Source organism: Triticum aestivum, chromosome 3B (assembly GCF_018294505.1).
Source record: "Triticum aestivum cultivar Chinese Spring chromosome 3B, IWGSC CS RefSeq v2.1, whole genome shotgun sequence".
Classification (NCBI taxonomy): domain Eukaryota; kingdom Viridiplantae; phylum Streptophyta; class Magnoliopsida; order Poales; family Poaceae; genus Triticum; species Triticum aestivum.
Window position 1 is genome coordinate 28769017 of NC_057801.1, and position 14636 is coordinate 28783652.

Below are 14636 nucleotides of genomic sequence, written 5' to 3' on the forward strand. Positions count from 1 at the left end.
TAGCCGAAGCTAGGTCTTGTCAACGTAGGTAAGGCCGAACCGAAGCCCACCGCTTCGGCCACTAATGAAACTTTTATGCAGGCAAAGTAAGGATTGGAGGAAGTTAATTCTTGATTATCTGCAAAATCCTAGCAAAAGGGTGTACAATATGGTTTGGAGGATGGCTTTGATCTATGGAACCTTATCACCAGATTGTTATAGAAGCTGAGAAGCTTTCACCCAAGTTTGCATCAAGAGGTTCAAGCAAGCAATGGCCGATATATACTTATCGTCCTAAGAATATGCAAAATGGTCGATGGAGTGTTGACATCGTCCTTAGAACAAACTTTGAGCAAATTATTTTTCGGCATCCAAGTTTTGCCGAAAAACAGGGGGGCATGTGTTGACACCAGATTTTGGTACGGTCAAGAACTTATTTAAGATGGCCTCAAATGGAGAAGTGATCTACATGAAAGAGTTCCGTATTTTTGATATGAACATCTTTGAAGTTTGGGTCATCGCCGTCCAATTTCATCTCGAAGGCCGAAACTATGCTCAAATTACTAAGATCTTATATTCAGATTACAGTTTGGCCGATTAAGCCCCCAAGACGACCGCAAATGGAAAAGTGATCTGCACGGATTGTCTTCATATCGTCGAAACGATTGATTTTGATATAAAAATCATCCAAATCCGAGTTCGTATGAAAAAATTAGAGCAATCGGAGTGCAGCACTATCACGAGGCGAGATGTGGCGCCCCCCACCAGACACATGTCTGATGGGTAGCGCGAGGAAATAGCCTGTTTTGCGTGACCATTTTGACCCTCAAGATGACGATAAAAAATGTTCAACATGAAAGTTGTTCGTCTCTTTGAAACGGTCAAGATTGCTTTTGGGATCGTTTCCATCCGAGATTGTTTACCACCACAAAAAAGACCCGCAAGGTGCAGCCAGTTTAAACCGAACAATTTTGGAAAGTTCGGACAAAACCAATCCGAATTCGACTAGGGTTTTGGACGTGAATCCAAAGCCTTTTTCTTGCACGGGAAGTCCAACCGCCTCTTATATATCCAAGGGGTGACGGCCGATTGAACAACACACGATCGATCAAATCATCTACCACTTTTCACCTTTATCTTTTCTCCTTAACCCTAGTTCTTCTTCTTCCTCGTTCTTCGTATGTTCTTCTTGTTGCAGGGCGGCAAACCTCGAGGCCCTAGGGGAGATCAGGTCTACCTAGGGCAACCCATAGCCGCCGCGCGCCCAGACGGGGTCTCTCCTGGGCGTGTGGGGTTTCGGGTCCTCAAAAGCACCCGCTGGATTTCCTGCGTATCGCGCTTCCGGCCGGATCTCCTTCAATGTGAGCTGCGGTGCATCACCCTCGGCGTTGGAGGTACACGGTGACGTGTTCATGTGTGAACAAAGATGTCATGCAAGTTCTTTTCCATAAGCACGCGTGACTATTTGGAATACATGCCTACATTACATTGATGAATTGGAGCTAGTTCTGTGTCACCCTATGTTATAACTGTTACATGAGTAATCACATCCAACATAATTATCCATCACTAATCCAATGCCTACGAGCTTTTCACATATTGTGCTTTGCTTATTTACTTTTCCGTTGCTACTGTTACAATCACTACAAAATTGCTATCGTTACTTTCACCATTGTTACCATTACTATCATACACTTTGCTGCAGATACTAAGTTATCCAGGAGTGGTTGAATGGACAACTCAACTTCTAATACTTGAGAATATTCTTTGGCTCCCCTTGTGTCGAATCAATAAATTTGGGTTGAATAATCTACCCTCGAAAACTGTTGCGATCCCCTATACTTGTGGGTTATCAGTAGCCTCCTACTGGATTGATACCTTGGTTCTCAAAAACTGAGGGAAATACTTATGCTACTTTGCTGCATCACCCTTTTCTCTTCAAGGGAAAACCAATGCATGCTCAAGAGCTAGCAAGAAGGATTTCTGGCGCCGTTGGCGGGGAGTGTACACACAAGTCAAGACATAGCAAGTACCCATCACAAACTTTTATCCCTCGCATTACATTATTTGCCATTTGCCTCTCGTTTTCCTCTCCCCCACTTCACCCTTGCCATTTTATTCGCCCTCTTTTTCCCGTTCACCTCTATTTCGCTTGCCTCTTGTGTGCTTGTGGGTTGGATTGTTTGTCACGATGGCTCAAGGTAATACTAAATTGTGTGATTTTTCCAATACCAACAACAATGATTTTCTTAGCACGCCGATTGCTCCTCTTACCGATGCGGAATCTTGGGAAATTAATGTTGCTTTGTTGAATCTTGTCATGAAAGATCAATTCTCTGGCCTTCCTAGTGAAGATGCCGCTACTCATCTAAACAACTTTGTTGATTTGTGTGATATGCAAAAGAATAAAGACGTGGATAATCATATTATTAAATTGAAGCTATTTCCGTTTTTTCTTAGAGATCGTGCTAAAACTTGGTTTTCGTCTTTGCCTAAAAATAGTATTGATTCATGGAATAAGTGCAAAGATGCTTTTATCTCTAAGTTTTTTCCTCCCGTTAAGATCATCTCTCTTAGAAATGATATTATGAATTTTAAGCAACTTGATCATGAGCATGTTGCACAATCAAATTGTCCTACGCATGGATTAAATTTATGGATGATCATACAAATTTTTTACGCTGAATTGAATTTTGCTTCTAGAAATCTTTTAGATTCGTCCGCGGGAGGCACTTTTATGGAAATCAATTTAGGAGAAGCCACTAAACTCCTAGATAATATTTTGGTTAGTTATTCTCAATGGCACACCGAAAGATCTACTAGTAAGAAGGTTCATGCGAGAGAAGAGATTAATGTTTTGAGTGGAAAGATGGATGAACTTATGAAATTGCTTGCTAATAAGAGTGCTCCTATTGATCCTAATGATATGTATTTTTCTACTTTGATTGAGAATAATAATGAATCTATGGATGTGAATTTTGTTGGTAGGAATAATTTTGGTAACAACGCTTATAGAGGAAACTTTAATCCTAGGCCGTACCCTAGTAATTCCTCTAATAATTATGATAATTCCTACAACAACTCTTCTGGAAATTTTAATAAGAAGCCCTCTGATTTTGAGATTAGTGTTAAATATTTTATGATTTCTCAAAAGAATTTCAATGCCTTGCTTGAAGAAAAATTGCCTAAGATTGATGAGTTGGCTAGGAACGTAGATAGAATTTCTCTTGATGTTAATTTTTTGAAACTTAGATCTATTCCACCTAAGAATGATATCAATGAGTCTCTCAAAGCCATGAGAATTTCCATTGATGAGTGCAAAGAAAGAACCGCTAGGATGCGTGCTAAAAAGGATTGCTTTGTGAAAGCGTGTTCTTCTAGTTTTCATGATAATAGGAATGAAGATCTAAAAGTGATTGATATGTTGATACGTCTCCGTCGTATCTATAATTTTTAATTGTTCCATGCCAATATTCTTCAACTTTCATACACTTTTGGCAACTTTTTATATTATTTTTGGGACTAACATATTGATCCAGTGCCGAGTGCCAGTTCCTATATGTTGCATGTTTTATGTTTCGCAGAAAACCAATATCAAACGGAATCCAAACGGGATAAAAACGGACGGAGAATTATTTTGGAATATTTGGGATTTTCCGGAGGAAGAATCAACGCGAAACAGTGTCCGAGGTGGCCACGAGACAGGGGGGCACGCCCTGGTCTCTCGTGGGCCACCCGTAAGGCGGTTGATGCTCTTCTTTTGCCACAAGAAAGCTAATTTTACGAGAAAAATCTGGGCGAAAGATTCACCCCAATCGGAGTTACGGATCTCCAGATATAAAGGAAACTGTGAAGGGGTAGAATCAGAGAACGCAGAAACAGACAGATAGATCCAATCTCAGAGGGGCTCTCGCCCCTCCCAAGCCATGGAGCCAAGGACCAGAGGGGAAACCCTTCTCCCATCTCAGGAGGAGGTCAAGGAAGAAGAAGAAGAAGGGGGCCTCTCTCCCCCTTGCTTCCGGTGGCGCCGGAGCGCTGCCGGGGGCCATCATCATCACCGCAATCTTCACCAACACCGCCGTCATCTTCACCAACATCTCCATCACCTTCCCCCTTCTATATCCAGCGGTCCACTCTCCCGCATCCCGCTATACCCTCTACTTGAACATGGTGCTTTATGCTTCATATTATTCTCCAATGATGTGTTGCCATCCTATGATGTCTGAGTAGATTTCCATTGTCCTATCGGTGATTGATGAATTGCTATGATTGGTTTGAGTTGCATGTTTTTATTATTGGTGCTATCCTATGGTGCCCTCCGTGTCGTGCAAGCGTGAGGGATTCCCGCTGTAGGGTGTTGCAATGCGTTCATGATTCGCTTATAGTGGGTTGCGTGAGTGACTGAAACACAAATCCGAGTATGGGGATTGTTGCGTATGGGATGAAGGGGACTTGATACTTTAATGCTATGGTTGGGTTTTACCTTAAATCTTTAGTAGTTGCGGATGCTTGCTAGAGTTCCAATCATAAGTGCATATGATTCAAGAAGAGAAAGTATGTTAGCTTATGCCTCTCCCTCAAATAGAATTGCAATAGTGATTACCGGTCTAGTAACATAGTCAATTGCTTAGGGACAATTTCACAACTCCTACCACCACTTTTCCATAGTCGCTATATTTACTTTATTGCTTCCTTATCTAAACAACCGCTAGTTTATATTTACGTACTCTTTATTATCTTGCAAACCTATCCTATCACACCTACAAAGTACTTCTAGTTTCATACTTGTTCTAGGTAGAGCGAACGTCAAGCGTGCGTAGAGTTGTATCGGCGGTCGATAGAACTTGAGGGAATATTTATTCTACCTTTAGCTCCTCGTTGGGTTCGACACTCTTACTTATCGAAAACTGTTGCGATCCCCTACACTTGTGGGTTATCAAGACCTTTTTCTGGCGCCGTTGCCGGGGAGTCATAGCATAGGGTGAATATTCTCGTGTGTGCTTGTTTGCTTTATCACTAAGTAATTTTTATTTGATGTTCTTAGTTGTTTTCTATCTTTAGTTATGGGTAGGAAACGCAAAATACCAAAGAAATTAGTTGTACCTACTGCTCCAATGGTTGAAGAACCACTCAAAATCTATCACACTACTGAAGCTTTTTACTTGGATCATCTTTGATCCCTTTGTGCTCGTGCTAAAACCCCAACTAGCTTAGGTGAGGGCAAATCTTTAGATGAGCATGCTTGTTATGTGCGACACCGTATATCTGAAAAAGGAAAACTATTATGGGATCAAATTCAACGTTTGCAATGCTATGCTTGTAATTTATGTGAAATATATGATGTTACTTGTTGTTCTGAAAACCCTAAGAAACACCTTCCCTACCAATGTGAGTTTATTGATAATGGAATCGTATCTTCGTATGCTAAGGGTGTTTATAATTACTATGATGTTCAACAAATTGAAGAATTTGTTGCTTTTAAGGGTGCTTTTGAAATTGCTTCTTTGATTGAAAAGTATGATGCTACTCTTTACAAATCTGAAAGTTTTGCCATACTTGAATATTGTTATGATAATTATGCTTCTAATGCCTATGTTAAACCATATATTGAGAAATTCTCCGCTGTCCAAGAAGAGATTAATATTTTGCAGGAAGCCATGGAAGAAGAAATTGATGAAACTGTGAGCTCATTGGATGAAAAAGATGATGAGGAGAGCGAAGAACAAAAGGAGGAAGAGAGGATTAGCTACCCGTGCCCACCTTCTAATGAGAGTAACTATTCAACTCATACATTGTTTAATTTCCCTTCGTGCTTACCGAAGGATGATTGCTATGATGATTGCTATGATGATTGTTATGATCCCGTTGATTCTCTTGAAATATCCCCTTTTGATGATGCTTGCTATGCTTGTGGCCAAGATGCCAATATGAATTATTCTTATGGATATGAACTTGCTATAGTTCCTTATGTTAAACATGAAATTGTTGCTATTGCACCCACGCATGATAGTCATATTATCTTTTTGAATTCTCCAAACTACACTATATCGGAGAAGTTTGTGCTTATTAAGGATTATATTGATGGGTTGCCTTTTACCATTGCACATGATGATTTTGATAGATATAATATGCATGTGCTTGCTGCTCCTACTTGCAATTATTACGAAAGAGGAACTATATCTCCGCCTCTTTATGTTTCCAACACGATAGAATTGCAAGAAACTGTTTATACTATGCATTGGCCTTTACTATGTGTGCATGAATTGTTCTTTTATGACATGCCGATGCATAGGAAGAGAGTTAGACTTCGTCATTACATGATATATGTTACTTTGTGCTCACTACTAAATTACAAATCATTGTTAATTAAAATTTGCTTTGATATACCTTGGGATCTGGGTGGATCCATTACTTGAGCACTATATGCCTAGCTTAATGGCTTTAAAAAAAGCGCTGCCAGGGAGACAACCCGGAAGTTTTAGAGAGTCATTTATTTCTTTTGAGTGCTTTCATATAGTTTAAAAACAAAAAAATAAAGAGGGGAACCTAAAAACTTTTCAAAAAGGAATGTGAAAGTGAGAAAGACAAGCATTGTTAAAGTGGGAGCTAGCCTTGAACTTTGTTCATGCTCACAGAAACTTTGTGAATCTTGATTACAGAAACTTTTCATCAAAAATAATTATCCCCTTGTACAATTACTTTGTATTATAAAAATAATGTGCCAAGGTTTGCCTTTAGGATGTTTACAATGCTTGTTGGTTTGTACGGTGCAGGACAGCAACTTTGGCTGTAGTGCGCGGTTTTACATTTTTAACTGGAACACCAATTAATTCTGAATCCTTTTGCACTGTCTTTCTGTACAAATTGTTTATGTTTCCTAATTTTCGTAGAATTTTTGTTGTACCAGAAGTATGGTGGATGTTCAGATTGCTACAGACTGTTTTGTTTTTGACAGATTCTGTTTTTGATGCATAGTTTGCTTGTTTTGATGAATCTATCAATTTATATCAGTAGATTAAGCCATGGAAAAGTTATGTTACTGTAGACACAATGTAAAAACAAAATATGAATTGGTTTGCTACAGTACTTAGAGTGGTGATTTGCTTTATTATACTAACGGATCTTACCAAGTTTTCTGTTGAAGTTTTGTGTGGATGAAGTGTCTAAACGAGGAGGTCTCGATATGAGGAAAAGGAAGAGAGGCAAGAGCTTAAGCTTGGGGATTCCCGAGGCACCCCAAGTAAATATTCAAGGAGACTCAAGCATCTAAGCTTGGGGATGCCTCGGAAGGCATCCCCTCTTTCTTCAACAAGTATCAGTATGTTTTCGTATTCGTTTCGTTTATGCAAGTCTTGGAGCGTCTTTTGCATTTAGTTTTCATTTTTCTTTTATGCACCATGCTGGTTGATTTATAGAATGCTCATTGGACTTCACTTAAATCTTTTGAGTGTGGCTTTATAGAATGCTTCATGTGCTTTACTTATATCGTTTGAAGTCTGGATTGCCTGTTTCTCTTCACATAGAAAACCGCCATTTGTAGAATGCTATTTTGCTTCACTTATATTTGTTAGAGCGTGGGCGTATCTTTTTTAGAAAGAATTAAACTCTCTTGCTTCACTTATATCTATTTAGAGAGATGACAGGCATTGGTCATTCACATGGTTAGTCATAAAATCCTACATAAACTTGTAGATCGCTGAATATGATATGTTTGATTCCTTGCAATAGTTTTGCGATATAAAGATGGTGATATTAGAGTCATGCTAGTGGGTGGTTGTGGATTGTAGAGACACTTGTGTTGAGTTTTGCAAGTCCCATAGCATGCACGTATGGTAACCGTTGTGTGACAAATTTGAAGCATGGGGTGTTTCTTTGATTGTCTTCCTTATGAGTGGCAGTCAGGGACGAGCGATGGTCTTTTCCTACCAATCTATCCCCCTAGGGGCATGCGTAGTAGTACTTTGCTTCGAGGGCTAATAAACTTTTGCAATAAGTATATGAGTTCTTTATTACTAATGTGAGTCCATGGATTATACGCACTTTTACCTTTCCATCATTGCTAGCCTCTTCGGTACCGTGCATTGCCCTTTCTCACCTCGAGAGTTGGTGCAAACTTCGCCGGTGCATCCAAACATTGTGATATGATATGCTCTATCACACATAAGCCTCATTATATCTTCCTCAAAACTGCCATCATGCCTACCTATCATGGCATTTCCATAGCCATTCTGAGATATATTGCCATGCAAGTTCCATCATCATCATATACATGACTTGAGCATTTATTGTCATATCGCTTTGCATGATCGTAAGATAGCTAGCATGATGTTTTCATGGCTTGTCCATTTTTTGATGTCATTGCTACGCTAGATCATTGCACATCCCGGTACACCGCCGGAAGCATTCATATAGAGTCATATCTTTGTTCTAGTATCGAGTTGTAATATTGAGTTGTAAGTAAATAAAAGTGTGATGATCATCATTATAGAGCATTGCCCCATGAAAAAAAGAAAAAAAAAAGAAAAAAGAAGGGAAAGGCCAAAGAAGCCTAAATAAAAAAGGGGGCCAAAGAAGCCCACCGAAATAAACAAAAAAAAATAAAAAAAAAGAGAAAAGAAAAGGGGCAATGTTACTATCCTTTTTTCACACTTGTGCTTCAAAGTAGCACCATATTCTTCATATAGTGAGTCTCCTATGTTATCATTTTCATATACTAGTGGGCATTTTCATTATAGAACTTGGCTTGTATATTCCAACGATGGGCTTCCTCAAATGCCCTAGGTCTTCATGAGCAAGCAAGTTGGATGCACACCCACTTAGTTTTCAGTGTGAGCTTTCATACACTTATAGCTCTTAGTGCATCTGTTGCATGGCATTCCCTACTCCTCACATTGACATCACTTGATGGGCATCTCCATAGCCCGTTGATTAGCCGCGTCGATGTGAGTCTTTCTCCCTTTTTGTCTTCTCTACATAACCTCCATCATTACATTCTATTCCACCTATAGTGCTATATCCATGGCTTGCGCTCATGTATTGCATGAGGGTTGAAAAAGCTGAAGCGCGTTAAAAAGTATGAACCAATTGCTCGGCTCGTCATCGGGGTTGTGCATGATGGGAGCATTTTGTGTGACGAAAATGAAGCATGGCCAAACTATATGATTTTGTAGGGATAAGCTTGCTTTGGCCTTGTTGTTTTGAAAAGACATGATTGCTTTATTGGTACGCTCGAAGTATTATCGTTTTTATGTCAAATGATAGACTATTGCATTGAATCACTCGTGTCTAAATATTCATGCCATGATTAGACATATGATCAAGATTATGCTAGGTAGCATTCCACATCAAAAATTATCTTTTTTATCATTTACCTACTAGAGGATGAGCAGAAATTAAGCTTGCGGATGCTGATACGTCTCCGTCGTATCTATAATTTTTTATTGTTCCATGCCAATATTCTTCAACTTTCATACACTTTTGGCAACTTTTTATATTATTTTTGGGACTAACATATTGATCCAGTGCCCAGTGCCAGTTCCTGTCTGTTGCATGTTTTATATTTCGCAGAAAACCAATATCAAACGGAATCCAAACAGGATAAAAACGGACGGAGAATTATTTTGGAATATTTGGGATTTTCCGGAGGAAGAATCAACGCGAAACAGTGTCTGAGGTGGCCACGAGACAGGGGGGCGCGCCCACCCCCCCTGGACGTGCCCTAGACTCTCATGGGACACCCGTAAGGCGGTTGATGCTCTTCTTTTGCCGCAAGAAAGCTAATTTTACGAGAAAAATATGGGCGAAAGATTCACCCCAATCGGAGTTACGGATCTCCAGATATAAAGGAAACGGTGAAGGGGTAGAATCAGAGAACGCAGAAACAGAGAGATAGATCCAATCTCGGAGGGGCTCTCGCCCCTCCCAAGCCATGGGAGCCAAGGACCAGAGGGGAAACCCTTCTCCCATCTAGGGAGGAGATCAAGGAAGAATAAGAAGAAGGGGCCCTCTCTTCCCCTTGCTTCCGGTGGCGCCGGAGCGCTGCCGGGGGCCATCATCATCACCACGATCTTCACCAACACCGCCGTCATCTTCACCAACATCTCCATCACCTTCCCCCTTCTATATCTAGCGGTCCACTCTCCCGCATCCCGCTGTACCCTGTACTTGAACATGGTGCTTTATGCTTCATATTATTCTCCAATGATGTGTTGCCATCCTATGATGTCTGAGTAGATTTCCATTGTCCTATCGGTTATTGATGAATTGCTATGATTGGTTTGAGTTGCATGTTTTATTATTGGTGCTATCCTATGGTGCCCTCCGTGTCGCGCAAGCGTGAGGGATTCCCGCTATAGGGTGTTGCAATGCGTTCATGATTCGCTTATAGTGGGTTGCGTGAGTGACTTAAACACAAACCCGAGTAAGGGGATTGTTGCGTATGGGATGAAGGGGACTTGATACTTTAATGCTATGGTTGGGTTTTACCTTAATGGATCTTTAGTAGTTGCAGATGCTTGCTAGAGTTCCAATCATAAGTGCATATGATCCCAGAAGAGAACGTATGTTAGCTTATGCCTCTCCCTCAAATAGAATTGCAATAGTGATTACCGGTCTAGTAACATAGTCAATTGCTTAGGGACAATTTCACAACTCCTACCACCACTTTTCCACACTTGTTATATTTACTTTATTGCTTCCTTATCTAAATAGCCCCTAGTTTATATTTACGTACTCTTTATTATGTTGCAAACCTATCCTATCACACCTACAAAGTACTTCAAGTTTCATACTTGTTCTAGGTAAAGCGAACGTCAAGCGTGCGTAGAGTTGTATCGGTGGTCGATAGAACTTGAGGGAATATTTATTCTACCTTTATCTCCTCGTTGGGTTCGACACTCTTACTTATCGAAAACTGTTGTGATCCCCTACACTTGTGGGTTATCATGTGTCTCCTATTAAATCTTTGTTTTGCAATATGAATCTTGACAATGATGGGACTGGAGAAGAGTCAACTTTAGTTAAAAGGCGTCCCAATGATTCAGAGTTTTTAGATCTAGATGCAAAAATTGGTAAAGTGGGATTCAAGAGGTCAAAACTTTACATAGCAATGAACCCACTATTTTGGATTTCAAGGAATTTAATTATGATAATTGTTCTTTAATAGATTGTATTTCCTTGTTGCAATCCGTGTTAAATTCTCCTCATGCTTATAGTCAAAATAAAGCTTTTACTAAACATATCGTTGATGCTTTAATGCAATCTTATGAAGAAAAACATGAATTAGAAGTTTCTCTCCCTAGAAAACTGTATGATGAGTGGGAACCTACTATTAAAATTAAATTAAAGATCATGAATGCTATGCTTTGTGTGATTTGGGTGCTAGTGTTTCGATGATTCCAAAAACTTTGTGTGATGTGTTAGGTTTCCGTGAATTTGATGATTGCTCTTTAAACTTGCACCTTGCGGATTCCATCATTAAGAAACCTATGGGAAGGATTAATGATGTTCTTATTGTTGCAAATAGGAATTATGTTCCCTAGATTTTATTGTCTTGATATGGATTGCAATCCTTCATGTCCTATTATTCTTGGTAGACCTTTCCTTAGAACGATTGGTGCAATTGTTGATATGAAAGAAGGAAATATTATATTCCAATTTCCATTAAGGAAAGTCATGGAACACTTTACTAGGCAGAAAATAAAATTACCTTATGAATCTATTATGAGAGCCACCTATGAATTGAATACCAAAGATGACAATACTTAGATCTATTCTCGCTTTTATGCCTAGCTAGGGCGTTAAACGATAGCGCTTGTTGGGAGGCAACCCAATTTTATTTTTGGTCTTTGCTTTTTGTTCATGTTTACTAATAAATAATTCATATAGCCTCTGTTTAGATGTGGTTTTATGTTTTAATTAGTGTTTGTGCCAAGTAAAACCTATAGGATAACCTACGGTGATAGTTAATTTGATCTTGCTGAAAAACAGAAACTTTTGCACGCACGAGAAGAATTTTCATAAATCACAGGAACGTTATTTTCAGTTGATTCTTTTTGCAGAAGCTTAATAGAAAAATTACCTAGGACTTCCTATTTTGGTAGAATTTTGGGGATCCATAAGTATTCGAAAGTTACAGATGACTACAAACTTTTCTGTTTTTGATAGATTCTGTTTTTGTGTGTTGTTTGCTTATTTTGATGAATCTATGGCTAGTATCGGGGGGTATGAACCATAGAGAAGTTGGAATACAGTAGGTTTAACACCAATATAAATAAAGAATGAGTTCATTACAGTACCTTAAAGTGGTGGTTTGTTTTATTTCGCTAACGGAGCTCATGAGATTTTCTGTTGAGTTTTGTGTTGTGAAGTTTTCAAGTTTTTGGGTAAAGATTTGATGGATTATGGAATAAGGAGTGGCAAGATCCTAAGATTGGGGATGCCCAAGGCACCCCAAGGTAAAATTCAAGGACAACCAAAAGCATAAGCTTGGGGATGCCCCGGAAGGCATCCCCTCTTTCGTCTTCGTCCATCGGTAACTTTACTTGATGTTATATTTTTATTCACCACATGATATGTGTTTTGCTTGGAGCGTCTTGTATGATTTGAGTCTTTGATTTTTAGTTTACCACAATCATCCTTGCTGTACACACCTTTTGGGAGAGACACACATGAATCAGAATTTATTAGAATACTCTATGTGCTTCACTTATATTTTTTGAGCTAGATAATTTTGCTCTAGTACTTCACTTATATATTTTTAGAGCATGGAAGTTGTTTTATTTTATAGAAATTATTGATCTCTCATGCTTCACTTATATTATTTTGAGAGTCTTTTAGAACAACATGGTATTTTCTTTGGTTATAAAATTAGTCCTAATATGATGAGCATCCAAGATAGGTATAATAACAACTATCATATAGAGTGCATTAAACACTATGATAAATTTGATACTTGATAATTGTTTTGAGATATAAAGGTGGTAATGTTAGAGTCATGCTAGTTGGGTAAATATGAAATTGAGAAACACTTGTGTTAAAGTTGGCAAGTCCCGTAGCATGCACGTATGGTGAACATTGTGTGACAAATTTGAAGCATGGGGTGTTCTTTGATTGCCTTCCTTATGAGTGGAGGTCGGGATCGTGCGATGGTTAACTCCTACCAACCCTTCCCCTAGGAGCATGTGTAGTAGTACTTTGCTTCGAGGGCTAATAAACTTTTGCAATAAGTATATGAGTTCTTTATGACTAATGTGAGTCCATGGATTATACACACTCTTACCTTTCCGCAATTTTCTAGCCTCTACGGTACCGTGCATTGCCCTTTCTCACCTTGAGAGTTGGTGCAAACTTCGCCGGTGCATCCAAACCCCGTGATACGATATGCTCTATCACACATAAACCTCCTTATATCTTCCTCAAAACAGCCACCATACCTACCTATTATGGCATTTCCATAGCCATTCCGAGATATATTGCCATGCAACTTTCCACCGTTCCGTTATTATGACACGCTCCATCATTGTCATATTGCTTTGCATGATCATGTAGTTGACATCGTATTTGTGGCAAAGCCACTTGTATAATTCTTTCATACATGTCACTCTTGATTCATTGGGTATCCCGGTACACCGCCGGAGGCATTCACATAGAGTCATATTTTGTCCTAAGTATTGAGTTGTAATTCTTGAGTTGTAAATAAATAGAAGTGGGATGATCTTCATTATTAGAGCATTGCCCCATGTGAGGAAAGGATGATGGAAGCAATGATTCCCCCACAAGTCGGGATGAGTCTACGGACTTTATGAAAAATAAAAGAGGCCAAAGAAGCCCAAATAAAAAAAATAGGCCAAAGAAGCCCACCAAAAAAAAAGAAAAACTGAGAGAAAAAGAGAGAAGGGACGATGTTACTATCCTTTTTCCACACTTGTGCTTCAAAGTAGCACCATGATCTTCATGATAGAGAGTCTCCTATTTTGTCACTTTCATATACTAGTGGAAATTTTTCATTATAGAACTTGGCTTGTATATTCCGATGATGGGCTTCGTCAAATTGCCCTAGGTCTTCGTGAGCAAGCAAATTGGATGCACACCCACTTAGTTTATTTTGATGAGCTTTCATACATTTATAGCTCTAGTGCATCCGTTGCATGGCAATCCTACTCCTCGTATTGACATCAATTGATGGGCATCTCCATAGCTCGTTGATTAGCCGCGTCAATATGAGACTTTCTCCTTTTTGGTTTTCTCACATAATCCCTATCATCATACTCTACTCCACCCATAGTGCTATGTCCATGGCTTACGCTCATGTATTGCGTGAGGGTTGAAAAGGCTGAAGTGCGTTAAAAAGTATGAACCAATTGCTTGGCTGAAACCGGGGTTGTGCATGATGGGAGCATTTTGTGTGAGAAAAATGAAGCATGGCCTAACTATATGATTTTGTAGGGATAAGCTTTCTTTGGCTATGTTATTTTGATAAGACATAAACTGCTTGGTTAGCATGCTTGAACTATTACTATTTTTATGTCAATATTAAACTTTTATCTTGAATCTTTTGGATCTGAACATTCATGCCACAATAAAGAAAATTACATTGAGAATTATGTTAGGTAGCATTCCACATCAAAAATTCTGTTTTTATCATTTACCTACTCGAG